Source organism: Miscanthus floridulus, chromosome 1 (genome assembly GCF_019320115.1).
Source record: "Miscanthus floridulus cultivar M001 chromosome 1, ASM1932011v1, whole genome shotgun sequence".
NCBI classification, from domain to species: domain Eukaryota; kingdom Viridiplantae; phylum Streptophyta; class Magnoliopsida; order Poales; family Poaceae; genus Miscanthus; species Miscanthus floridulus.
The window spans coordinates 69,586,804-69,613,850 of NC_089580.1; the positions used below are offsets into that span (position 1 = coordinate 69,586,804).

Below are 27,047 nucleotides of genomic sequence, written 5' to 3' on the forward strand. Positions count from 1 at the left end.
CACAACATGGCTTAAATCCCACCTCTTACGTGTTGGCACACTCTTGATGCTTCTTTCAGAATTTAAGCCCAGCAACAACCACAGCGATGGTCACTGATAGCTTAGGGGTTTCATACTTTCAACCACACTAAACCCTAAAGTCTGATGAAAGAACGACTTGGTACCCAGCAATGGCAGGTGATGTGATAATGTCATGTCTATGGAAATGATATCTTCTGCTGGGAATATACACGATAGATGTTTTTCTAGGACTATTACAGAGGCAGAAAATTCCTTTGGGGAATTCGGTTTGTTTCACTTATTTTCTCTTTTTATCTCAGCATCATTCAATGCAGTCCAACAATCATGCTATTACATTATTGCCGGAGACCCTTAAGGCTAATGGTAGAACCATGACTTTAATGTGCCTTTTAACAGTTATCAATACCCTGTTAATTGTGTTGATCATTTGGACTACAAAAAAGAAGGGGCATGCTCAATCCTTTCTGAGCCCAAACAGAAGGCAGTAAGTATCACTACATGGTGGCTCCAGGGAGCTACATCATGTTTCTCCTCGTCACCAGCCATATCAAGATGTCTTGCGGGTTGGCCTTGACATCATATGTTCAGATTTCTGCAGATGTGAAACGGCATAAGTATGTGCTCATATGGGCCAGTCAGGTGATAATATTATGGATATATTGTTGATTATTCTAATTAAATCACTACCCTGCCAACCCATTCAAGGATTATTTATTTGGTACAATTTCAATTGGTAGCATATATATTAACTGTCTGAAAAGAACTATATGTTTGGTAAATGGTATTATACAGGTAGCAAGCAGATCAGCAATTCAGCACCATGAGCTAACAAGCAACAGTGGCAGCTGAACAACAGGAAGAAGACACAAACCTGTTCAGTGTAAGGCAGATACTTTCCATCAAATGTGACCACCACACGATCTTTTCCGTCAGCCCCTTGAACCTTGTCAACTGAACAGTAGAAATTTATTGCTAACATGCTGCAATAAGAAGCAATGGTAATATGATAACAGTCATTTTCGCAAAGATCATAATTTTTTTTCAACATTTGATAGATCGTTCATTTTTTTTAGAAAAGGGATAGATAATTCAATGGAGCTTCACGGACAGGATTTAAGTTTCCCACTAATATATTTGCAAACTGGACATACTCAAGTGTGTGGTTACAGAGGCTTCGTCAGGCTCAGGCTTAAATGAAGCTGCACAAAATTCAAAGAATTCCAAGTCCTAACAAATGTCTACAAGCAAACACCACAGCAACATCATATAAACTCGAATACGAATCCAGGTGTCCATGTTTTTAAAGGATTATCCACTCGTAATCATAACTAATGGATTTACTAACTATATCACACAACAGTTCATGTCAGATTACCAGGAACAGGAATTTATGCATAAATGAAGCACTGGTATCTCTTACATTCCATAACCAAACTCCTCATTGATGATTTCCTTGATGCTCTCTCCAAAATGCATAACAGCTTCATTCAATCTGTGTGCAATATATAGTAACAATGTTGATAAGAAGGTTATTCTCATATCTGGTTAGTACTGATAAACTGGAATAAACTAACAAAGTTCTGGATAAAAGCTACTCCCTCCATTTCGAATTATAGTTCACTTTGGCTTTTTCCTAAGTCAAAGCTCATTAACTTTGACCAAGCTTTTAGAAAATTATACTGACATCAATAGGTTCAAATAAATGCACTTCCAGAATATATTTCATGGAGAATTTAGGGGGTGATTGGTTGCCAACCACACTTTGTCGTACTTTACCTTAGGCAAGTTTGACCAAATCAGCAAGTATTTGGTTGGCAATTAAACTTAGGTAAGATCATAAGATTTTTTTTGTGCTCCACATGTCATAGAGTAAAAAAGTGTAGTAAGATTCCATTAGGAATGACAAAGTATGGCTCCAAATTTTCTAGCAACACTTGCCTAAGGTTAGTTATGGCAAATTATGGCTGGGAACCAAACAGCCTCTTAATGACACAAATTTAATGTTATAGATATCGGTGTATTTTTCTGTAAACTTGGTTAACCTTTAGCCTAAACCCACAAGGCCAAAGTGAACTACAATTTGAAACTATTATCAGGCTGTCTAAAAGAATAGTACTGAAGACTGCCAAGCTCAACATGCGAACTTGCAGAATCTGAAAATTGTAAACCAAGGATGGGAGGCATTGAGGACTGTAGACATTCTTTTACACTAATTCAGTAATTCCTAACTCAACACGGAGAACATCTTAAGACTACTAGTGCAAGTTTTAAGCAAAGTGCATTTTGTTGTCAGGCCTTGGTAACCTTTTTGGCTTCTCTCGTGTCTTTAATCGGCGTCAGTCTTCTGAAATGACAAAAGTCTGTTTAAACTTAGGAAAGCTGTGCCCAAATCCTTGAGATTGAGACAGAGTAGTTCAAACTTCAAACTTCGCTAAATCGCAATAAGTCCTGGTCCTGGAGCAAAACTAGTATATCCCTTTCTAACTAGACCCTAATAGCGCTTGGAGTAGCCGATTAAACAAAGATTTCGCTGTGCTTACTTGACGAATCACATTCCGGATCAAATCGAAGGAGTGCAAGAGGCATCGTCGTCGTCATTTGCACAGGGGATTGGGGCGCGGCGCACCTGTAAATGGCGGGCTCGTGGACGATGTCGGGGTTGTAGGACCGGAAGGGCGGCTGCATCATGAGTTAGACGAGGTCGTCGGTGAGCGTGGGCAGGGCCGCCCTCAGCGCGGGCACCGTGTCGGCCTTGAGATGCGCCTGGCGCCGCAGCAGCTGCGCCACGTAGACGTTGGTGAGACCCGTCTCGGCGGCGATTTCCGAGAAGGTCTTCCCGGACTCCTCCTTCGCCTCCATCAGGCGCCGCACCACCGCAGCCCTCTCGCCGCTCGCCTCCATGCCCGACCCTTCCGAATTCCGATCCTTCCGCGCTCGCTCGACTGCCCACCGGCCACCGCGCTGCTCAATAGGTGCTCGGAGGGAGGAAGGGGGCGCGGCGCCGCAGCTTGGTGGGGGTGGGTGGGTTACTGGGGAAGTGGCAGGGAGGCAGAGGCACGGCTGATGTGTGCAGCGCGGCGTGTAGCGGCCAGGTGTGGCTCTTGGCTGCCGCTCGCCGGATAGAGCTCGCGAACTGAGACACGACTCCTCTCTCTCACACACGCGCGCGCGCGCGAGGGAACCGAGGCGTGTCGGTGGGCTGTGGCCCGTTTCACGTGGTGTCAGATGGGCTGATCCATTGATGGGAGTAATTGGAGTTGAGCCCGCCCATTTGAAGAAAAAAGCTCGGTCCCGAATGGAACTTACGTTTGGTTATCCGGTGTAGGAATAAGCAAACTTACGTCACACCATTTTAAATAAAACCATTTAAATTGCCTCCAAGTCCACGTTAGAATCGGTTTTCAAAGCGATTTCATGTTTAGTTCCAAAAAAAATCAGTAAATACCTGATAAGGTTTTTAAAACAAAAATGACTCTAAGCTTCTAAAAAAGCCCAAAACACATTCTAAAAAGATATATTTACCTGTATGGGCCTCAAAATAATGTGTCTTCCTTCGTGGTCTGTTTTTTTTTCCGAACTTACCTGTAAGGCCCGGAAAAGAAATTTTCTTACCTGTATGGCCTTTCGTCGTTTCTGGCACTTAACGTTGTTAAGCCAAGGGGAAATGACCATTTTACCCCTGGCGGAAAAAATAAAGTGCAGAGTTTAGTTTATCTTTTTAGATTTGGTAATATTACGGGAGGAACCGTGCCTCGCAATATTACTCCAAATCTACAAAAAGACGAACTAAACTCTGCGCTTTATTTTTTCGCCGGGGTAAAATGGTCATTTTACCCTTGACTTAACACCATTATGTGCTAGAAACGGACGAAAGGACATAAAAATAAGAGAATTTCGTTTATTTATAGTTAAGTTCGAAAAAACAGGCCATGGAAATAAGACATATTATTTTGAGGGCCATAAAGGTAAATATGTCTTCTAAAAATAGATTTAGACATTAAAAGGAACAAATAAAATATTTAGATATCATGAAAATATCTATAGAAGCTTCAAAAGTATTCATTTAGCTTTAGGAAAGTAGAAAAATGTGAAAAGCTCCCAAAACATTTGATTGATGTCTAAATGTATTTCAAAAACTTTCCATGACAAAAGGATGAGATGCAACCAGCACAAGATGCATCTAACACTAAATGTATGTTGCATTCTTGCTAGTTGCATCTCGTGTTTATGTTATGAAATGTTTCCAAAATATGCTTAGACATCGATTAGAACTGTCGGTGTTTCGAGTTACTACCAACGAGTAAATTTCTAATATTGCACGTCTGGCTCGGATGGTGTGCTAAGAGGACACGAGGTTTATACTGGATCGGACAGAATGTCCCTACGTCTAGTTCGTCGATGTTGCTCGTGTTACTAGCACTGAAAGTTTGCAGTAGGGGTTACAAACGGGCAAGAGAGGGAAAGGATCCCAGGTCTCTGATGGAAGGAGTGAACGGGTGTCGAGAGCTCGGTTGCTACTCGGCCGTGTGCTTGTGCCATGTTCTGATCGGTTCTAGGTGATTCCGATTAGATTGGAGTCCCCTTTATGGGACACCCTGCTTTCTCTTTTATAGACCAAGGGAAAGAACGGGTTACAGCAGAGGAAGAGAGGAGATTGAGAGAGAGAGAGAGAGAGAAAGAAGTCCTTCATGATCGCCGGGTCCTTCTCCTTCACGCAGATTCTGTCGACCCTGTAGATGTCATTAGGGATGGCGCCACGTCGTGACCCTGTCTGTCACTGGTGCCATGTGCAGGCATCGTCTGCTAGTCATGGCGCTCCACTCCATCCTGGCGGACGTCGTGGTGAACTAACGCGCCTATCAGTATTCATACGAGGGGTAGGCAGAACAGCACTGGTACGCTCAACGCTGTTCTTGATGTGAACCCTCAGGTATGGCCTATCATGAAAGCGGGTTACATCGAGGCGTGCTAGTCTCTTCCCTGATGTCAGAGTTTTAACCCATGCCCATATGCCTGGACCTAGAGTGGTTGGCGGTGGTATAGGACCCCATCGGGCAAGACGAAGCCCGCACCCGAGGGGTTCGGCAAGGCAAAGTGCAAACCTAAGGGTCGGGCGAGGCAGAGCCTGCCCCTAGAGGTTGGGGGAGGCGGAGCCCGCCTCTAGAGGTCAGGCGAGGTGAAGCCCACGACCTAGGGGTCGAGCGAGGCGGAGCCCGCGGCCTCGGTGTCGGGCGAGGCAGAGCCCATGGTCTCGGGGTCGGGCAAGACGGAGCCCGTGGCCCTAGGGTCGGGCGAGACGGACTGCACGACCTTGGGGTTGGGCGAGGTCGGGCGAAGCGGAGCCCGCGCACCTAGGGGCGGTTAGAGATGTAGTCGCACTCTTAACTATCGGATGAATCAACGCTGATGACCTTAGCTCCTCTTTGGGTACCCTAGTATTGATCCCCGATAATAGCCCCGAGCCTGTAGAGGAGTAGAATACTCCTTTGAAGTTTTTTCTGAACTAGAGGACTTAAGGGCCTTGGCCTTCTTTTGTCGCCCACGGCGTGACCTATGGACGGTGATTCCCTTTCATCGAGATCGGACCCTTCGGGGGTATAGTCGTGAGATTTGGTGGGTCGAAAAAGGTCTTTTCCTGATTTTGACCCCTACGGGGGTCTGTCGTTCTACGATTGTGCGTTCGGTCTCTGTGCAAGTCCAAATTTCCTCGAGCCCCGCCCATAGCATGGGTCAGGTCATGGATCGACATGTCTTTATGATTGTCTTCCCCCAAGCATTTTTTCCAAAAAATGGAGGGCCCGAGCCATGCCATGATTTCTCTATGGACGAATCATGGTGCTTAGTGAGCTGTTAATGGGCTAGTCTGAGCAGAGCCCCAGCATCCCATTCGCGGGGATCTAGATTGGTTCAGCTGGTAACTGACTCTAGATTCTCAGTGGTCAATCCATATAGTTCTCAGGTCCATTCGACTGGTCCCGAGGGCTCTGTGACTTTCTTCGAAGCAAAACCATGGATCGTATCCAGTCGAGACTTGAACATGAGCCGGAATACCCATGGTGCTCATGTGCCTCGGTACTGGCTGCTAGTAGGCCCATCCCTTTCCACCCCTCACTCTAAACGTGCCCAGAGCGGTTGTTGAACCCGTCGGTGGGCCAACCTTTGAACTCCTGGGCCTAGACGGGCCATAGTAGTGTTTTTAGCTCTGTATCTCTTCTACCTGTGATGGGTCATGGCCAGTCCAAAGAGGCAAAACGTCCAGAGAGTTTTCCGAGGGAATAGACATAGGTTGCGTGCGCACATCCCGTGGTGAGATGTGGTGGCAGATCGTGGCAGGCGTAGAGATCTAGGTGGACGGTTGATTTCCTCGCACCCGTTGCCCCTATAAAACCAAAGGGTTAGCCCCCCCCCCCGAGTTCCATACATTGCATCCTTGCCTCCATAGCCACGCCCGCCACTGCCAATCGCTTAGGTTTCCTGCCTCCACATCTCCGTCGTTGTTGAGCTCACATCCATCCACCCGCATCTCCAATGCATCCGTGGTGTCGTTCTGACATTACCTTCCAGCATATGGAGGGCCTCGTCCATCGTGGTCTTCTCCGCATGCAGACCTCGGCTGAGGACTGGCTGCTACCTAGTGAGGAGGATTTGCCGTCACCACCTAAAGGCTATGTGGTGTCATTCATCCACTTCCACGAGTGTGGGTTCATGACCCCCGCCCATAAATTTATTTGGAGGCTGCTGCACTACTACAAGATCAAGCTGTAGCATCTCAATCCCAACGGGATCCAACACATGGCGGCGTTCATTGCCTGTGCGAGGGATTCCTAGGGATCAGCCCCCACTTCAACTTGTGGAGATACTTCTTCGCCGTCACCCTCCAGATGAAGAGGGGGAAAAGCGGCAAGCAGGAGCTGCATATGTCGATAGGGTGCGCCGGCATTCAACTTTAGAACAATCGGGTCGGTGAGTACCCATCCATGTGGCTCTCAATGTCCAACAAGGAGTGGCACTCGCAATGGTTCTACCTCAAGAACGATGCCATTGCCCCTCTGCCAGAGTTCACCGGATGCCTGATCGAAGAGGCCTCGGAGCCGTGGAGGAAATGGGGCGTCCTGAAGAAGGACAAGAAGAAGATTCGAGACCACATCGCCACCATCCACATCCTAAAGGAGAATGGCCTGAGGGGGTCTGGCATCATCGAGGCCTACCACGCAAGGAGGGTGGTGCCATTGATGATGCGCGCGCTCTCGCTATATGCGATGGCGCTCGAGGCATCGTTCGACGGAATGACGCTCATCGAGGGGATGCTCCCCAACTCCGAGATCACACAACGCATCAAGGAGACGATGGAGCCTTTGTGGGATGACGCGAGTGCCACCCTCGACTTCGTTTACCTGGTGATGGGGCATCCTCTGATGCGGCCGGAGCTAAGTCATATTGTCTTTGTAAGTTTCCCTTTCTCTTGCCTTCTCTTCAATTGATTTCTTGACCCCTTGATACTAACTTTGAGAGGGGCAGGACCAGCCGAGGGACATCATCCTCATGGATCACCCGGTGCCATTGCCAAGAGGTTTGGTCATGAGGACGGTAAATCATGCCGAGGGTGAGCGGCTGAACAAGGTGAAGGAGGACAAGAAGAGGAAGAAGTAGTGGAAGATGCAGGCACAGGAACGAGGGGAGGACACTGATAGTGATGACAATGATGATGATGGTGACAACAGTGAGGTAGCCAATGACATTGACTAGGACAACCTAGAGAACAAGGATGCGCTGATAGGTATTGGTTCGTCCTTATAGGCGTTGGGACCCTTCTCGTTCTATGGAGGGAAGGGTACATCTAGGGAGCTGGCGGAGACGGGCCATACCATCGGCCTACCCCAGGAGCCAATAGAAGCAGGTGTCTCTACTGTCACACCTAAGGTGACAGCGGAGGCAGGCGGCTCCACCATCCCACCCCAAGAGCCAAGGGGAGCAAGCCCCTCTGCCTAGGAGCGGGGGGCAGGCTCAAAATGGCCTCGTTCCAATGAGGCAGAGCGAGGGTCAGGGGGGTTCGCCCCCCAAATGCATCTGCTGCCCGACAGCGCTGAGGTGAGTTATCACTTCCTCTGTTTTTTCTACTTTAGTCGGATTTCATCGTGACTTATGTTTTTTGTCCCTTGCTACGTCGGTAGACAGCGGAATCCTTTGATGCTAGCGCCAAAGAAGAGCATTGACCTCCAATCGAGGTGGTAGCCATCGGCTAGCGTCGGGCCCATTTCATGTGGGAGCAGCGCTAGTGTGACCTCGTTGTCAATCGGTCGGACTCTGCCCATGGTGGCGCCCATGTCCTTGGAGGGATGAGTGGATTCCAGGGGCTCAAGGGGTGCCTTTGGTGGTCACAGAGCAGCCAGTGATGGCCACAATACCGCTACCAATGCGCAGAGCAGATGAGGCTACCGACCACGCTCGTGACACCGACCGTGGCAGGCATGACATAGCCAGTCATGACCCCACCGACACAGGTGGAGGTGGCAGTGACCATGATAGATGGGTCACAGCAAGGCACAATCGTAGCAGTGTCTGAGGCACCGGCGTGACCCGTGCCGTCAGCGGCCCAAGCGATGGTGCCTAGCGTGGGCCGAACGGAGGGGGACACGATCAAGGGGTCCCCGGGAGTCGTGGTGCTAGGCGAGAGCTTGGCGTCCACACCGTTGACCCCTTCCATCATTAGAGGGGGCGTCCTAGTAGGGATGTCACAGCGAGAGGGGTTAGAGGTGCTTGGAGCCAGTGGGGTGTCGTCCCTGGCCCTAATGTCGGTAGGCAATGGCTCGCTCGCATGGGGCGAGCCCCTGCTCTAGTGGGTGGATCCACAGAATCCGGTGTCGGCACTCTTCTCCCTTGATGATGCCGCAGAGAGCACAGAGTGGGAGAGCCTCGACATGGGGATTGCGTCCGTGCTCAAAGACCTAAACCACGCTATGGGCGCATTACGTGACATCGTTGTTCCATTTGGCTGGGTATTGCTTGATCCTGCCCTTATCTTCCTTTTTCTATTGTTTGTATCATGGCCATCGTCTTCCTATAGTCCCTCATAGCTCACAGCCGGGGGAAATCTCAGTTCCTTCATCAACAGAAGGAGGCTTGGGACCACCTCATTGAGGAGGCGTGGCTACGTGGGGAGGGAACAACTTAGCTTGTTGCAGCCCAGTAGAGGGTGGCCGAGCTAACTCCCCTCATTGAGGAGGTGGACAATCTTCAGTCATGGGTGGTCAAGGCCCATTATGATGCTGATGAGGCCAAGAAGGCGTTCAAGGCCCTATCGGTGAGGTCGTGAAAGGATGAAGAAGAAGCCGTCAGGGTCAGGAAGGAGCGAGATGAGCTGCTCCAGAGGGACGCCGAGACCCACCAGCAAATCCTTGACCTTCTAGGCAAGGTTGAGAAGGAAAGGGATCTAAAGCTGGGGGCCGAGGAGAAGCTCTTGGCCCTAGAGAAGAGGGCGAGCCTAGATGCCGCGATGGTCGCTCGGCTACGTAAGGAGAGGGATGAGCTGCTCCAAACCACAGAGAGGCTCCACTTGGAATGTGGCGCGGCTTGCAAGGAGTGTGACTAGGCTTTCCAAGAGCGCGACTAGGCCTACCAAGAGCGTGACGATGCGCAGCAGAAGGTTGGCTCCCTCTAGGCCGAGCCCAAAAGCACAATGACCAAGAAGCTAGAGGTCGAGAGCATTTCTACGGGCTAGTTGTGGACCTTGCCATGGTGAGGGGAAATCTTTAGGTGGAGAGTGACAAGCTCGGTATCCTAAGCGCTGCCCTCAGAGTGGTCTACGATGACCTTTAGGTGGTGCGGTCAAAGGGGACCAGCTTGCTCATGGCTCATGCCGTCGAGATCATGGCTCGAGTGCACTAGCTCAAGAGGAATGGTCTTCGTGCTAGGGTCAATCAGTCCTTCATGATTGCTTGTTCTCATTATAGAGACAACATCGACCTAGAGGTGATGAGCCATGGCTACACGCCTAGCTATGAAGTCCATGAGCTGGAGGAGATGGAAGCGACTATGGCTCCCCTTTCATAGGACCTGGTGGACAGGATAGAAGACGTAGTTCTCCCTCGGATGGGCTAGTTAGTTAGATAGGTCGAACGATTATTTTTGTAATACTTGGACAAGTTTTGACGCCTATGTTTTGTTCGAACAAGTCTGTTCTTTTATTTTGGTGTGAACAAATTTGTTTTTTCTTCCTTTTTATGTGTGAAAAGGGGTTAATGCATTCCAACCCTTCTGTTTGTTAAGACCATAGAGTTCAAGGTGTAGGCGGGAAACTTTGATCATGCTGGTAAGCAAGAGTGCTGTAGCCGCTCGGGTGTAGGTTTCTTGTAGTCCGACCAGCCTTACTTAGTCATTTGTTTCTGCAAACCTTGCCACTAGGTTTTTTAACGCAAGAAAGGGGTTGGGCACGACGATTGTTTTAGAAAGGGTATGTATGTACCCTTATTATCCCCCGAGTGAGACCCAACCCCTTGCCGTTGCTAAGGTCAGGTGTCACTAAAGATTGAGGAGAGGATAGCAAAACTAACAGGAGAAAGAGTCTTTTGTTTGATAAACATTATTCTTAGTTTTCGCATGTACCCCATCCCTAGGATCTGAGCCATCGTTCTACGATAGCACATTTGGTCTCCTTACGAGTCCAACTTTTCTCAAGCCCCTATGCGTAGCAGGGGTCTGGTCGAGGGTTGGTTCATCTTTGTGATCTTCACCCCATCTGTAGTTTTTGCAACCGAAGGGGTTGAGCTAATGTCACTTGCCTCGATGGCTCGAGTGATGCACTCGGTGAGCTCGCTAATGGGCATGTCCGAGTGGAATTCGGGTCCATCATTCGTGATGGGGTCAGCATAGCCCTCATGTGGCATTCCACTGCTCCTTAACCTGCCTCCCGGTAGATGTCTGAGTCGTTCCGGAGAGCGACTCAGGTGGTCCACTGGCCTCCCCTCGATGGAGATTTTGTGGGCTCAGCTCAAGGTTAGGATTGAACAAGAAGGTTGACATGACCCTGTCCACTTCTAAGCGGGTCAGACGAAGGCTGCTGGGGCTTATCTGTGTTTTCTCCTCTAGCTCTATTCGACGTGAGGCGACCTCGAGCCCTTCGTGGGCTGGCCTTTGAACCCCAGTCAGTTGGATTCCCTAGTTAGGGTCAGGAGGCTTGAGCCCCTAAGCCCCATTGGGCTCGGTAGGGGTTGGCCGAGTTTCATGCATCACCCTATCCATGGTTTCCACAATTAGAGGGGTTGAGCTAATGACACTTGCCTTGATGGCTCGAGTGTCGCCCTTGGTGAGCTCGCTAATGGGCATGTCCGAGTAGAATCTGGGTCCATCATTCATGACAGGGTTGGCATAGCCCTCATGTGGCATTCCACTGCTCCTTAACCCGCCTCTTGGCAGATGCCTGAGTCATTCTAGAGATCAATTCAGGTGGCCCACTGGCCTCTCCTCGATGGAGATTCTATGGGCTTGGCTTGAGGTTAGGATCGAATGAGAAGGTTGAGATGTCCCTATCCGCTTCTAAGCAGGGTTAGGCAAGGCCGCTGAGGCTCATCTGCATTTTCTCCCTAGGCTCTGTTTGACATGAGGTGGCCTCGAGCCCTTTGTGGGCTAGCCTTCGAACCTCGATCGATCGCCGCTCATATCAAATGAGATGACTACCACTTTGTGACGCGACGCAAAGCGTTATGATGTAATAATTTCATATGCGATGCTTGGATGTATGGGATGAATGTATGTATGAATATAAGCATGAATGTATGAATGCATGCATGAGAATGGATGAATGAATGATCGTGCACTAGAAAAGAAAAGTGGAGGTTGGTAAAGTTACCTTGATGGCTCAAGTGATGGGTTCGGGGAGCTCTTACCAGATATGTCCATGTGGGATCTAGATCCATCATTCATGACGGAGTTGGCATAACCTACATGGGGCATCCCACTGCTCCTTACCCATCTCTTGGCAGTAGCCCGAGTCATTCGATCAACTTAGGCGACCTGCTGGCCTCTCCTCGATGGAGATTCTATAGGTGGGCCCCTCTGAACCCTTCCTAGGAAGGCTGAGGCTAAAGCTCAGGGTGTGGGGATAAAAACTCTGATCATGATGGTGAACAAAAATGTCGTAGCTGCTGGGGCGTAGGTTTCTTGCAGTTCGACCAGTTTTACTCAGAGTTTGTTTCCGCACACCTTGCCTCTAGGTTTTAGTGTGAGAAAAGGGGTCGAGCATAGAGAATGTAGACCGAATAGACACTCTTGCCAGCCCCCGAGTGAGGCCCAACCCCCTACCGTTGCTGGGGTCGGGGGCTCGATAGCGAAATTAATAAGAGAGAACATGCATAAATTAGGATTGCCCTATCTCTTGGCAGCGGCCCGAACCATTCGATCGACTTGGGTGACCCGCTAGCATAGGACTTACCTTGATGGCATGAGTGATGGGTTTGGGGAGCTCTTATCGGATATGTTCGAGTGGAATCTGGGTCCGTCGTTCATGATGGAGTCAAAATAACCCACATGGGGCATTCTACTGCTCCTTACCCATCTCTCGACATCGGCCAAGCTATCCGATCAACTTGTGTGACCCGCTGACATAGGGATTTCCTGTGGAGATAGAGGGTGAGATCATCACCCCTAAGAAATTAGTTAGGTAGATGCGCCAAGCGGCAAACTTGTACTAAGTGGACAAGCTCTTAAATTTCATTATGGCCTTAATAGATTTTTAGCCCTGCTCCCCTTTTTCATATCAAAAGAATAATGCGTTTCGACCCCTTCCATCATTAAGGCCATAAAGCCTAGGGTGTGGGTGAATAAACTCTGATCATGCTGGTGAGCAAAGGTGCCATAGCCACTGGGGCGTAGGTTTCTTGCAGTCCAACCAGTGTTACTCAGCATTCATTTCTACAACCCTTGTTTCTAGGTCTCAACGTGAGAGAGGGTCGGGCATAGAGAATGTTTGCCAGGTTGATATACTCTTAAACACATACTGACTCTTTCTTTGGTTAAGGCTAAAATGCTCGAGGTGCAGAAAAACTCTGATCACGCTGGTGAGAAAAAATGCCATAGCCGTTAGGGCATAGGTTTCTTGTAGTCCGACCAGTTTTACTCATCGTTCATTTCTACGACCCTCACTTCTAGGTCTCAACGTGAGAAAAGGGTTAGGCGTAGAGAATGTCTACCAGATAGATATGCTCTTATTAGCCCTTGAGTGAGGCTCGACCCCTTGCTGTTGCTAGGGTCAGGTGCCACTAAAGATTGAGGAGTCGATAGCGAAACTAATAAGAAAAAGTGTGTGTATATTAAGGGTAAAAGCGACGTAGCTGCTCGATGTTCTAGGCATTGACAAAGACTTCATCGTCAATGTCATGAGCTTGTAGGCACCTGGTCAGAGCACCTCCATGATGATGTATGGTCCCTCCCATGGCAGAGAGAGCTTGTGGCGGTTCTTGTTGCTCTAGACGAGGCGGAGCACTAGGTCCCCAGCATTAAAGGCCATTCCCCGCACTCGATGGCTGTGGTACCAGTGCAACACTTGCTAGTATTTGGCCGAGCAAAGGAAGGTGACGTCACATGCTTCATCTAGCTGGTCCATGGCATCTTCGAGGGATGCTTCGGCTCCCTATTCATCGCACGCCCTGACCCTTGGTGCTCCATAGTTGAGGTTGGTTAGGAGGATAGCCTTAGAACCTTAGACCATGAAGAATGGTGTGTAGACGGTAGCCCAGCTAGGGTCGTCTTTAGGCTCTAGAGCACCATGGGAAGTTCCACGACCCATCGTCTGCCAAACTTGTTCAACTGGTTGAAGATCCTAGGCTTGAGGCCTTGTAGGACCATGCTGTTCATGCGCTCGACCTGCCCATTCAAGCGGGGGTGCGCCATGGCAGCCCAATCGATGTGGATGTGATATTCATCGCAGAATCGGAGGAACTTCTTTTTGGTGAACTGTGTGCCGTTGTCCGTGATGATAGAGTTTGGGACCCCAAAGCGATGGATGATGTCAAGGAAGAACAACACGGCTTGCTTGGACCTGATTATGGAGATCGGTCGAGCCTCTACCCACTTTGTAAACTTGTCTATGGTGACAAGCAAGTGCGTATAGCCCTCGGGTGCCCTCTTGAGAGGTCCGACCAGATCGAGCCCTAGACCACGAACGGCAACGTGATGGGGATTGTCTGGAGTGCTTGGGCCGGCAGGTGGGTCTGTCGAGCATAGTACTGACACCTTTGTAGGTGTGCATAATATGTTTAGCATCAGCTACCATAGTCGGCTAGTAGAAGCCTTGTCAGAATGTGTTTCTGACCAGGGTTCTAGATGCGGCATGGTGACCGTAGACCCCACCGTGGATATCACTCAGCAACTGCATCTTTTGCTTGATGGGGATGCAGTACTGTAGGGTCCTGGTGTGGCTCTGCTTGTAGAGTTCACCATCCACAATGACAAAGGACTTGGCATGATGCGTGAGCCACCGAGCCTCTGTCTTATTCATCGGCAACGCCTCGCAGAGGAGGTAGTCGAGGTAAGGCATCCTCCAATCAGCTAGAGGGTTGGGCTATATCCCTAGATCCTCATTCAGCTCCATGACCTCAGGGTCAGATGGAGCCGATGGCTGGTTAGCCCCTAAGCCTAGGGCAGGCAGCCCATCACCAGCTTGTTTTGGCTCCTCATAGCGGACCAAGGGCTTGTGTTGATCGCTGGCAAAGATGCAAATTGGCACCGGCTCTTGGCCAGACACCACTTTTGCTAGTGTCTTAGCTACCTCATTGAGACGCCTCGGGATGTGGTTGAGCTCAAGAATGTCAAACTTGTCCTCCAGCTAGAGGACTTCTTGGTAATATGTAGCCATCTTGGTGTTGTGGCAGCTCGACTCCTTCATGACTTGGTCGATGACCAGCTAGGAGTCACCCTAGACGTCAAAGCATCGGATACCCAACTCGATGGCGATGCGTAGGCCATTGATGAGTGCCTCATACTCGGACACATTGTTGGAGGAGGGGAAATGGAGGCGAACCATGTACCTCATGCATACCCTGAGGGGCGAAACGAAGACTAGTCCCACGTCGGCGCCTTTGTTCATCAGGGATCCATCGAAGTACATCATCTAGTACTCTTGGTCGATGACCGTTGGTGGCATTTGGACCTCGGTCCACTCTACAATGAAATCAACCAGCTCTTAGGACTTGATGGTCGTCCGGGAGGCATACAAAATGCCTTGACCCATCAGCTCAAGTGCCCACTTCATGATTCTTCCCATGGCATCCTAGTTTTCGATGACCTCACCAAGAGGGGAGGATGTCACGATCATCACCGGATGTGACTCGAAGTAGTGGCATAGTTTCCTCTTGGTGATGAGGATGGCATACAGGAGCTTCTAGATTTGGGGGTAGCAGATCTTAGAATCGGACAAGACTTCGCTAATAAAGTATACGGGACGCTGCACTTTAAGGGCGTGTCCCTCTTTTTCTCGCTCTACTACTAGGGCAATGCTGACCACTTGCATGGTGGCCGCGATGTAGAGCAGAAGTGGTTCCTCAATGGTTGGGGGGACCAGGATCGGGGCCTTTGTTAGAAGCTGCTTGACCATGTCAAGTGCCTCTTGGGCCTTGGGCGTCCATTTGAAACTATTGGCCTTCTTTAGGAGCCGATAGAGGGGGAGGCCTCATTCACCGAGGCATGAGATGAAGTGGCTAAGCGTGGCGAGGCACCCCGTAACTCGTTGTACCCCCTTTATGTTCTAAATTAGGCCCATCCTTGTGATAGTCGAGATCTTCTCTGGATTCACTTCAATGCCATGCTCAGAGATGATGAAACACAGCAGCATACCCCTCGAGACCTCAAAAACGCACTTCTCAGGGTTGAGCTTAATATCATTTGCTCAGGGTTTTGTGAAGGTTTGCTCAAGGCCGGCTATGACCTGGTCTGCCCATTTGGACTTGATCATGATGTCATCCACATAGCCTCAATGGTTCACCCAATGGGGTGATGAAAGATGTCACGAGCTGGTCGGACTCTTTCATCATGATTTGATGGTACCCAGAGTACGCATCAAGGAAGCAAAGGGTTTCACACCCTGAGGTAGTGAGGTTGAGTTGACTACTTGGTCTATGTGTGGCAAAGGAAATGGATCCTTTGGACATGCTTTGTTGAGACCCATGTAGTCAACACACATTCTCCATTTCCCACTCTTCTTTCGTACAAGAACAGGATTGGCTAACCACTTGGTGTGGTATACTTTCTTGATGAACCTGACCGCTAAAAGCTTCATGATCTCCTCACCGATGGCCCTACGCTTCCCCTCATCGAAGCGATGCAGGCACTGCTTCACTGGCTTGGAGCCCAACCTAACCTTCAAGGCATGCTCGGCAACTTCTCTTAGAATGCCCGGCATGTCCGAGGGTTTCCACACAAATATGTCTCTATTGGCGCAGAGGAAGTCGATGAGCGTGCTTTCCTATTTGGAGAAAGCATGGTGCCAATGCACACCACTTTGCCCTTAGAGCAACTAGGGTCTACGAGGACCTCCTTGGCGCCCTCTATAGGCTCAAAAGACCTAGCTAACCGCTTGGGGTTGGGTGCTTGTTTGGCGACCTCCTTCCTAATGGCCATAAGCTCTTTGGAGGCGATGATTGTCATGATGTGTTCATAGCACTCGACCTCACACTCGTAGGCATGCTGAAGGAGGTGCCGATGGTGATGACCCCTTATGGTCCCAGCATCTTTAGCTTTAGGTAGGTATAGTAGGGGACGACCATGAACTTTGTGTAGCATGGATGCCCCAGGATGGTGTGGTAGGTTCCATGGAACCCGACCACCTCAAAGGTGAGGCTCTCTATCCTATAATTGGATGGATCCCCAAAGGTGATGGGCAGATTGATCTACTCGAGTGGCACGGCCTGCATTCTAGGCACGATGCCATGGAAAGGCACCCCAGTCGACTGGACAAGCGCTCGATCGATGCCCATGTCATCGAGCGTTTCAGCGTACATGATGTTGATGCCGTTGTCTCCATCCATCAGTACCTTGGTGAGCCACTTCATGCCGATGATAGGGTCAACCATGAGCGGATATTTTCCTGGCTACATGACACATTCTGGGTGGTCGGTTCGATCAAAGGTTATAGCGGACTTTGACCATTAGAGGAAGGTAGGCATGGCCAGCTCGGCCATATAGACCTCGTGGCATGCAAGCTTCTGGCGGCTCTTGGAGTTGTAGGCCGCTGATCCTCTAAAGATCATGAAGCAGCCATCCAGTATCGGAAAGCGGTGGTCCTTCTCCTCGGCATCGTCCGTGATTGACTTGGGGTCCCCCCTATGCTCCCCCCTATTGGAGCCTTCAGATAAGAACCACTTCATGAGGTTGTAGTCCTTGTAGAGATGCTTAATGGGGAAGGCATGGTTCGGGCATGGCCCTTCAAGTAGCTTCTCGAAGTGGTTTGGGGTACCCTCGATGGGTTTCCAACCCCCCTTGCGGTCAGCGGTGGCCACAAGTGAGCCCTCACGCCATTGCTTGTTCTTTCTCTTGCTGGGATGGTTGGAGGTGCCTTTGCTGGCATCCTCATCCTGCTTCGCCTTGCCCTTAAGGCGGTCAAAGATCGCTCTAACCGCCTCCTCACCCAAGGCATGGCTAGTGGCGATGTCGAGGAGCTCCTTAGTGGTTTGTGGGCCCTTACATCTTAGCTTGTGAACTAGGGACTCATAGGTGGTCCTAGACAGGAAGGCCCCTATGACGTCAATGTCGGCGACGTTGGGTAGCTCGTTGCACTACCGGGAGAAGCATCGGATGTACCCACGAAGGGTTTCCCTGGACTTCTGTCTATAGTTTTTGAGATCCCAGGGGTTCTCAAGACGCGCGTACATGCCTTGGAAGTTCCCCACGAAGATTTCCTTCAAGTCCGCCTAACTCTAGATTCTATTGGGCAGAAGGTGTTCCAACCATGTTCGTGCCGAATTGGCCAAGAACAATGAAAGGATGTGGATAATGAAATCATCATTATCTGCTCCACCGGCTTGGCAAGTAAGCCAATAATCTTTGAGCCATAGTCTAGGATTTGTTTCTCCAGAGTACTTTGGGATGTTGGTCAGCGATCGGTACCATGGTGGAAAGGCAGCATTGAGGATGTGCCGCCGAAGGCCTGAGGTCCTAGAAGGCCAGGGCTTGGGCTTCGGTCCTCGTTGCTATCATAGCATCTGCCATGACAATAGTGGAAGCCACAGTCAGCCCCCTCCTTTGCATCGCCATGGGTACATCTGCGAGTGTCAAGGGTGTCGCGTGCGTCATGGTGGCAGCCAAGATGCTCATGTACTAGGACAGTGGTGCATGACCTGCTACCTTGCGATGCCTGGTGGACTGAGGCAACCTTGTCGGGTCGCTCTAAGGGCATGCACTGGCTGGTGTCGAGCTCATGTCATCGGGATAGTGTGCTCTCGGCCTGCTGCACCGCTGCATGCTCGAGTAGCGTGCGAATGTCGTGATGGGCCCAATGATCCTCAGGCATCGTGAGCCCTGGAAGCCCCTAGAGCAAGGCCGCTGTAGCAGCAGTGATGTTCTAGCTTGCCTAGGCAAAGTGTGGGAGCGCTTCATCATCCTCGATGATCCTTTAGTTCATGTCGTGGGCCATGGCATGCGCGCGCCCACCATCTCCATGGTGCTCGATCTCTCGCTCGAGCTCCACGCATTCCTGCTTGAGCTAGAGTCACACTTCCTTGAGCTCTTGGTGCTAGGCCTTTAGCTGCTCCACCTACAGGCATGGTGGGGGGCCTGTATCCCTCTCGACCTCATCGTCGAGGTCATTCATTAGGGTAGCCTCTTCCTCATGGATGCTTTTGATGTGTCCCTCGGGGGTACCTACCATGAAACATTCATGAGAGGGGTGATGGCTCTCCTTGCTAGAGTCAGAGGTGGAGGGCGACTCTGTTTCTCTTGCGAGGAGGCCATGGAAAGATTATGTGACATATTCGGTCATCCCCACAAACTCGTCGTTCATGGGGGATGGAGGCATGCGTTGTGCCACAAGGTGGCCAACAGTCTCTGTAGCGTTGCGGAGACCGAACGGGAGCATTGTTGGGGTGCTCTGGATGAGGTATTCTGAGGAGAGGGGCTCTACTCTGGCAAGCTGCACCATGAAGTTGGCGAACAAGAAGGTGAGGTGGTGCAGGTCCTCCTAGGATGGTCATGTCCTAGGAAGGCGCCGAGCTAGCGCTTTAACCTCCCGTAGTCGAAGGCGAGGAGCTGGTTGCTCCCGGCGGCGCGAGCCTTCAGTGCGTGCAACTATAGCTCCTCAAGTGCCTCGGCGATCGCATCAAGGCTGGTGAAGTGGAGAGGTTGGACAGCGATGGGAGGCTGCACCAAATCTCCCTCCATTGTGATGATGAAGTCTAGGCTCCCGAAGCGCACGTGCATAGCCAGGACCCAGCTGACGTTGTGACTAGCCATCCGAAGCCTGGCGTGGATGTCGAGACACACAAAAGGCCCCTACCTGGCATGCCAACTGTTGGTGTTTCGAGTTACTACCAATGAGTAAATTTCTAATATTATGCGTCTGCCTCGGATGGTGTGCTAAGAGGACACGAGGTTTATACTAGTTTGGGCAGAATGTCCCTACATCCAGTTCATCGCTGTTGCTCGTGTTACTAGCACTAAAAGTTTGTAGTAGGGGTTACAAATGGGCAAGAGAGGGAAAGGATCTCTGAGCTTTGATGGAAGGAGTGAACGGGTGTCGAGAGCTTGGTTGCCGCTCGGTCATGTGCTTGTGCCATGTTTTGATCGGTTCAAGGTGATTTCGATCGGATTGGAGTCCCCTTCATTGGACACCATGCTTTCCCTTTTATAGGCCAAGGGAAAGCATGGGTTACCATGGAGGAAGAGAGGAGAACAAGAGAGAGAGAGAGAAGAGGTCCTTCAGGATCACCAGGTCCTTCTCCTTTAGGCAGATTTCGCCGACCCTATAGATGTCAACAGGGACGGTGCCATGTCGCGACCCTGTCTGTCACTGGTGCCATGTGTAGTTGTTGTCTGTTGGTCATGGCACTCCACTCCATCTTGGCAGACATCGTGGTGAACTAACACGCCTGTTAGTATTCATACGAGGGGTAGGCAGAACAGCACTGGTACACCCGACGCTGTTCTTGGTGTGAACCCTCAGGTATGGCCCATCATGATCATGGTCTACATCGAGGCGTGTTAGTCTCTTCCCTAGTGTCAGAGTTTTAACTCAGGCCCATACACCTAGACCTAGAGTGGTTGGCGGCGGTATGGGACCCTGTCGGGTGAGATAGAGCCCACACCCGAGGGGTCAGGCGAGGTAGAGCGCACAGCCTTGGAGTTGGGCGAGGCAAAGCTCATGACCTTGGGGTCAGGAGAGGCAGAGCTCATGGCATCGGGGTCAGGCGAGGCAGAGCCCACCCCTAGAGGTCGGGCGAGATGGAGCCCACGGCCTTGGGGTCAGAGGAGGCAGAGCCCATCTAAAAGGGACCATGACACCTAAGAGGGGGGTGAATTAGGTAACTTAAAACTCTAACTCTAAACTATGGCCTCTTGTTCTAACCTTAGCAAAACCTATGCAAAAGGATAAACTATCTAAATGTGCAACTACAGTTTTTGTAGTGTGTTGGTATCTCTACCGCAAAAAGGAGTTATGCAACCTAGGTTCCAAACCTATCAACTAGCCTATTAGTAAGCTAGGAAAGTAAAGCACACACCAAGATTGCAATATAAATGCGGAAGCTAAAGAGTAAGGTAGAGATATGCAAACTCCCATCGATGACTCCGGTATGTTTACTAAGGTATCGAGAAGTGTGCAAGCTTCCCCCTAGTCCTTGTTGGAGCCCCTCATAGGGGCCAAGCTCCTGGTCGGGTAACTCCATGGATAGCCTAGGGCCTTCCCCATGTGCAAGTGGGTCTCCGACGTGCGTTCTGGCAAGCCTCTCCTAGATGCTCCCCGCCGTCTTCACTATCAAGCTTCTGACCAAACTGCCACAGTGAAAGGTCCTTGTGTGGTTTTGGTAATTGAGTGACAACCTAGGTGGACTAATTGTGTTTATGTGAGATACATAGGTGATTAGTCCATAGGTATATATGTGTGAGCAACATATGCCATGAAGGTGAAAATGGCTTGGAGATGTTGCAAAGCTCACACATGTGATGATGAAGGAGCTCATTGCACATGAGACATGACATTGAGTCATGTGATCAAGGTAGAGAAGATCAAGACAAGACTTGGCTTGATGGACCGGTTGCAAGCATGAAGGGCAAGTCGGAGGCTTTGGAGTGATGGACCACATGGCGGTGAAGCTTGAGCAAGACTTGGCGCCGATGGACGATGGCAATGGTGAAAAGCAAGTGAAGTCAAGATTGATGAACCAATATGATCACATGATGATATGAAGTGAATCATATCATTGTTGATCATGTTGATGCATGTGTTGCATCAATATTGGAGGAGATGGAATGGAATGCGCAAGGCAAAGGTATAACCTAGGGCATTTCATTTCACCGGTCATAGGTGTGTAGAGAAGTTGATGACCAGGTTTAGGATAGATGGCCGTACTATCAAGAGGGGCAAACTTGTTTGCATATCGGACATCTAGTGCCACTCGAGTGATCTAAATTTGCATCATCGCTAGGATTGAGTGGCATGGCAAGTTGAGTGGCTAATCCTTTGGGAAATGTTTGTGAAAAGCTAACACACATACACATGGTGGTGTTGGCACATTTACAAAGGAGATGAAGTTGGAGTTGATGTGGATCAATTCGGTGATGGAACGGAGGTGAGAAGGGTTCAAAACTCCACTAGTGGAGTGTCCACCCATAGAGTGCAGACAGTCTGATGGTGCCACCAGCGCACTAGACAAAAAAGATAGGGTCTCATAGAGTGCATCGAACGCTGGTCACATGGTGACCGGACACTAGGTTCCAGCGTCTGATCAATGGCGATAGACAGCGTGTAGGCGTCGGTCATCGACCGAACGCTGGCGTTGGAAGTGACCGGATGCTGGCCGTATGCATCTGGTCAAGGTGATGTGTGATGACGCAGGCAGAGCAGTGTTGCTGGAGGTGACAGGACGTTGGTGCTGTGTCCGATCACGACCGACCGGACATGTTCAGTAATGTCCGGTACCTTACTGGAAACAACCGGATGCTGGGGTTGCTGCATCCGGTTAGTTCAAGCTGGTATGTCCGATCATTAGATGACCGTTGAGATTGGATGAACAGCATTTGAAGAAGGGGACACGTGGTGTGCATCGCACGATCGGACGCTGAGGTCCAGCGTCCGATCGATCGGAACAGAGTGTCTGGTCATCCTAACTTTTGCCCATTGAAGGGGTAACGGCTCTATTTGTTCATGGGGTTATAAATAGAAGCCATGGTTGGCCTTGGGCCGGTAACTAAGCACACTAGAGCCTAAGTGGCTTGTGTAGTAGTGCTTGGGAGCCCTCCATCTCACATACACTTGATAGTGATCATTCGATTGTGTCAGAAAGCGATTCTAGTGTGATTGCATCGTGAGGTTGCATCGAGTGGCACTAGGTGATTGAGTTGCAAGCTGGTGGTGCTTGTTACTCTTGGAGGTTGCCACCTCCTAGATGGCTTGGTGGTGGTCTCCATCGAAGCCCGCAAGAAGCTTATGCGATGCTCTGGAGAAGAGCTTTGTGAGGGGTATTATGCTCGCCCCATGGGAGCTGCGAAGAGCAATTCTAGTTGAGCATGTCATTGAGCTACCCTCACTTTTGGGGTAGGTTCTTGCGGTGCCTGACGTGCAGGCTTGGCGGGTGATGCCAATTAGCCGCCGAACCACCAAGTGAGCGGTCGACACAACGGGGACTAGCGTGTTGGCAAGCACGTGAACCTCAGGAGAAAAATCACCGTGTCAACCTTGTTCTTCTTGTTGGTTTGCATCCTCGTTACACAAGCTTATAATTACTTTCACATACATTATGCTTGTGTAGTTGTTCTTGTAATTAGTTAGCTTCTGTAGCTTACTAGTTACCTTCTTGCTTGTGTAGCATAGAAGTAGCTCCCTTGCATGGCTAATTTGGTTTGTGTAACCTCGTTAGTCACTTTGCTTAGTTTGTGTAACTAAGTATTTGTGCTCTCTAATTTGGCATTGGTTGCCTTGTTATTGAGCATTGCTAGTGAGCATTAGGTGACTTTGTGCTTTTGCTTACTAGCATGTGTAGGAGCTCCCTTGTTGCTTAAAGTACTAGTGGCATAGGTTTGTGTGACCTTGCTCCTAGAATTGGTTATGTGAGCTCTAACTAGCCTGGCACCTTTATTGCTTGATTAGTATCTTTGGAAGGTGCTAGAGAACATAGATAGAGGGGTGTAGTCTTGGCTAGACCGATCATTTTAATTCCGCACTTGTTTCGGTTAGCCGACACGATTAATTTTAGAAAAGACTATTCACCCCCCTCTAGTCCACCATCTTGACCCTACAAGTTGTATCAGAGCCCAATCTCTCATTTGTGGTCTTTACCGACCCGATAGGATGGCGAACTTTGGGCTAGAACTTGTTTGTGACACACATATTTTTGATGGCACACACTATGCATGGTGGAAACATCATATGCTTGATCATTTCCGTTATTTGGGTCCCAAGGCATGGTGGATCATTGTTGTTGGTTTCTCTTGTGATGCTTTGGATAAGGAGAACCTAACCCAAGCACAAGAGGATTGCTTACAACTTGATCATCGTGCTCTTTATTATTTAACGTGTGCTTTACATGATGATGTTTTTAGACGTGTGTGGGACTTAGAGAGTGCTCATGATATGTGGATGGCACTCCAAGCCTTCTATGTCGATTCCTCCACATGGGATGATGGCAAATTCAAGAAGGAGGATGAGCCTAAGAAGGAGGGGCATGAGTGTGTCGAGCATGATCACAATGTGGTGATTGTGAAAGATTGCTCCACCTCATGGTCAAGTGATGATGATGATTGATCCACTACAAGTTCACTTGACAAGGTTGATGATGACGCCACAAGTGTTGCAAGTGATGATGCTACCCCATGCACACTTGATGGTGATGATGGTTCATGCTCAAGCCATGATGAAAATGCTACTACAAGCTCTCCAACTACATCACCACATTGCTTCATGTCACAAGGTGACACCAAGGTATCAAATGATAATGTGGTTGATCATGTTGATTCATATGATGAGCTTGTTAGTAGACTTGCTAGCATGACCATGTCTTTAGAAAATGAGAAAGCTAAAACAATGAAATTAGAAAATAAAAACTCATTTCTAAAGAATTCTTGTGAAGAACATAAGAAATTACTTGATGCTTTTAAATCTTCACATGATGAGCTAAAATTGAATCATGAGACACTACTTGCATCTCATGATGAATTATTAGAACAACATGCTTCTCTCATTAAAGTGTTTACAAAGAAACTTAAAAATAATGAGAGCTCATCACATGGGTCAATTAATCAATCACATATTGTTGCTAACCCTTGTGATGTAGGCAAGAAGCATGTATCCACCTCTTGTGATGATTTATTAGAAATGCCATGCTCTTCATATATAGATGCTTGTTCTACTTTTGTGTCTTGTGAGACTAACCTTTTGAAGGAGAACAATGAGCTCAATGAACAAGTGAAGAAATTGAGCAATAAGTTAGAGAGGTGCTACAACTCTCAAGTCACCTTTGAGCATATGTTGAAGACTCAAAGAAACTTTGGTGACAAGAGTGGAGTCGGCTTCAAGACTAGCAAAGTCAATCATCAAGAAAGCTGCAATGACACAAGTGGCATTGGCTTCAACAAGAGCAAGATCAAGGGCAAAAGATGGGGCAAGAGAAGATATGAAAGAGAAATGAAGAAGAAAGAACAAGAGAAGCTCTCTCATTTCATGTGCTTCAAGTGCCATGAAGTGAGAAATCTTGCAAATGGTTGCCTCAATGAAGAAAAGCTCAAGTTGAAGAAAGAAGAAGAGAGGCTAAGCCATGTGAAGTGCTTCAAGTGCCGCACTTGGGGTCACCTTACCTCAATGTGCCCAACCAAGCAATTGGTGAAGCAACTAGAAGAGCCTCAACCAAAGCCACAAGTTGAGCAAGAGAAGACACCCCAAGACCAAATCAAGATCAACCATGAAGATGGTGATGGTTTGATGATAAAGAAGAAGAAAACAAGAAGGGGTGGAAAGGCAAGGCATCTAATGAAAACTCAAGAAGCCAAGATGATGAGCAAGAATGAAGATGAGAAGAAAGATTATGCTCACATCAAGTGCTTCAAGTGTGGAAGAACGGGACACTTTGCCTCTAAGTGTCCTACCAAGCTTGAGAAGAAGGCTCAAGCAATCCATGAGAGGCAAGGCAATGAGAAGCACAATATGAGCAAGGAAGAGAAGGCTCAATCAAAGAGAAAGTGCTACTCATGCCGGGAAAGGGGACACATGGCACATTCATGTCCCCTAGGTGATATTTCTAAGCCTATTTCAATTGTTGATAATAATATGATTAGAAAGAATGGTGATGGTATATCTATGGTTGCTATTGCAAAACATCCCGCTATTCATACTAAGGCTATGCCTAAGTATGTTGCACCTAACTTGAGAGGACCCAAAGTTGTTTGGGTACCATCAAAAAGTGGATGATTGTTTGTAGGAACCATCGGCATTGGAGGCTTGGTTCAAATGATATTCATCTTATTGATCATGTAGTTGAGCCAAGTATTGCTAAGTAATGATCATTATCCCAATGCCATGATAAATTGAGTGAAGTCCAAATGTGCTACATCATACAAGTGCTACAATTCAAGTTGTTGATGATTTATTGGATTATTTGGTGGCTTGCAAATATTTGAGTTGAAGCTTGCTAGTTGGATGATCATGAGCTAACCAAGGTATGTCTCTTGTTGATCATTTCATTTGGGAGCATATGAGTTGATTGAATGGATAATTGATTAGTAGTCAAGCTTGAATTGATTTGTGTTGGATAAATTCATGAGATGACTTTTAGTAAGTGGTTTGAATGGATTTATGTCTTGTGAAAGTATTCAAATGAGTTAGTTTCAAGTTTGATTCATATTTGATGAAGTATAGCTCAAGTGATTGAAATCTGTCCTATATTGAAAATCTGAGTAAGCTATGATCTTAGCCATGTTTGAGTAATCAACACTTATTGGATTGGCATAAAAATCGGTGTACATGCTCTAGACTTATGGTATAAGATTCTATACAATTTTCATGAGGATTGGATAAGAAATGCTTCGGTTTTGAAGTAGATCTTGTCAGCTATAGTGCAGCTATTTTCAGCTGTAGCAGTGGTGGAAGAATTGAAATCTGATATCAATCTAGAAGTCAAATGAAGCTAAAATTTTTATAGCTACTAGGTAAGTTAGTATTGCACCCAAATTTAGTGGTATGTGGATTTGTACTTTTGGAGATATGCTTATTTCTTTGAAGGGTACAGAATCTGTCAGAAAAGTGACAAATGTTGGATTGATCTAGAGTCACTTTGATTGAAAGGTCCTCAAGTTGGAAACATGTTTACAAGTGTTTGAGGTACCTAAGTTTGGTTTTGAGATGATCTAGAAGCATGACAAGCAAAGAGTACAAGGCTATTTGATTGTGGAGTGTACTTTGCACACATTCGGTACTCAAATTGAAAGATCAAGATCAAACTCAAGATGAAGTTGAAGTTTAAGTTCTAGTGACTATTAGAAACAATGTTTTCCTAAACGGTAAACGGTCTTTACACGGTCACCCTTCGTTTAGCGTTTAGGCTGTTTACACGGTGTTTAAACGGAGTTAAACGGTCTAAACGGTTTTGTACTTTTTATTAAAAAAATACATATAATTATATATGTGCATGTAAAAAATCAAGTATTCTAGCATTTATACATATTTATCCGAGTAAAAATCAATTATTTTGGTATGTATATATATTTATGCATGTGAAAAGAACCAAATATAGATATTTATGCATGTAACATATCAAGTGTACACATTTATAAATATAATAAACTTAAATATACAAATTTATCCATACAAAACTGAACTAGATTTACCTCGTGTTCGCCTA

The 27,047-nt window shown here is 48.3% G+C and overlaps 1 pseudogene; it reads right to left on the bottom strand.

Annotated features, from left to right (window-relative positions):
- Positions 1 to 274: 274 nt before the first annotated feature.
- LOC136486641 (cyanate hydratase-like) lies at positions 275 to 3,182 on the bottom strand (annotated as a pseudogene).
- Positions 3,183 to 27,047: the final 23,865 nt, after the last annotated feature.